Source organism: Cicer arietinum, chromosome 8 (assembly GCF_000331145.2).
Source record: "Cicer arietinum cultivar CDC Frontier isolate Library 1 chromosome 8, Cicar.CDCFrontier_v2.0, whole genome shotgun sequence".
Taxonomy (NCBI): Eukaryota; Viridiplantae; Streptophyta; class Magnoliopsida; order Fabales; family Fabaceae; genus Cicer; species Cicer arietinum.
The window spans coordinates 16,127,460-16,128,831 of record NC_021167.2 but is presented as its reverse complement, the minus strand read 5'-3'; positions in this window follow the sequence as shown (position 1 = coordinate 16,128,831).

The following is a 1,372-nucleotide window of genomic DNA, read 5'->3' as shown; positions in this document are numbered from 1 at the left end:
ATGAGTATTAAGAATGGGGAATCTCTTAATGTCTACGTTTACTTAATGTTGTCGTGAAAATCGTTTAAGTTAAACGAGTATTAAGAATGGGGAATCTCTTAATGTCTACGTTTACTTAATGTTGTCGTGAAAATCGTTTAAGTTAAACGAGTATTAAGAATGGGGAATCTCTTAATGTCTACGTTTACTTAATGTTGTCGTGAAAATCGTTTAAGTTAAACGAGTATTAAGAATGGGGAATCTCTTAATGTCTACGTTTACTTAATGTTGTCGTGAAAATCGTTTAAGTTAAACGAGTATTAAGAATGGGGAATCTCTTAATGTCTACGTTTACTTAATGTTGTCGTGAAAATCGTTTAAGTTAAACGAGTATTAAGAATGGGGAATCTCTTAATGTCTACGTTTACTTAATGTTGTCGTGAAAATCGTTTAAGTTAAACGAGTATTAAGAATGGGGAATCTCTTAATGTCTACGTTTACTTAATGTTGTCGTGAAAATCGTTTAAGTTAAACGAGTATTAAGAATGGGGAATCTCTTAATGTCTACGTTTACTTAATGTTGTCGTGAAAATCGTTTAAGTTAAACGAGTATTAAGAAGAATGGGGAATCTCTTAATATTTTTGTTTACTTAAAGTTTGTTTTGAAAATCGTTTAAGTCAAAAGAGTATTAGGAATGGGGAATCTCTTAATATTTTTGTTTGCTTAATGTTGTTGTGAAAATCGTTTAAGTTAAATGAGTATTAAAAATGGGGAATCTTTTAATATCTGCATTTGCTTAACGATTGTTGTAGATGGAGTCAGTATATGCTCATGCATTTTCATGCTTTTTGTAAATCGTGCAGACCCGTATTAGGTGGCACCTTGATAAACAGTACTTTGGCCTGTGATAGGTGGTACATTTATGATTTACGTTTTTGAAAACCGTGCAGACCCGTGATAGGTGGCACCTCGATAAACGATACGGGCCCGTGATAGGCAGTACGTTTATGGTTTTCGCGTTTTTGTAAATTGTGCAGACCCGTGATAGGTGGCACCTTGGTTAGAAGTACTTTGGCCTGTGATAGGCGGTACATTTACAATTTACGTTCTTTTAGTAAACCGTGCATACTCGTGATAGGTGGCACCTCGGTAAACGATACGGACCCGTGATAGGCAGTACGTTTATGGTTTACGCATTTTAATAAATCGTGCAGAACCGTGATAGGTGGCACCTCGGTAATTGGTACTTTGGCCTGCGATAGGCGGTATAATTATGATTTACGGCCCTTCGAGGAAGGTTTTGGTTTGGAATTCCGAGTCCATGCATTTTGGCATATACGCATTGCATTAGGGTGCTTAGCACAGGAGTCGTATTTGATTTGAGTTTTATGA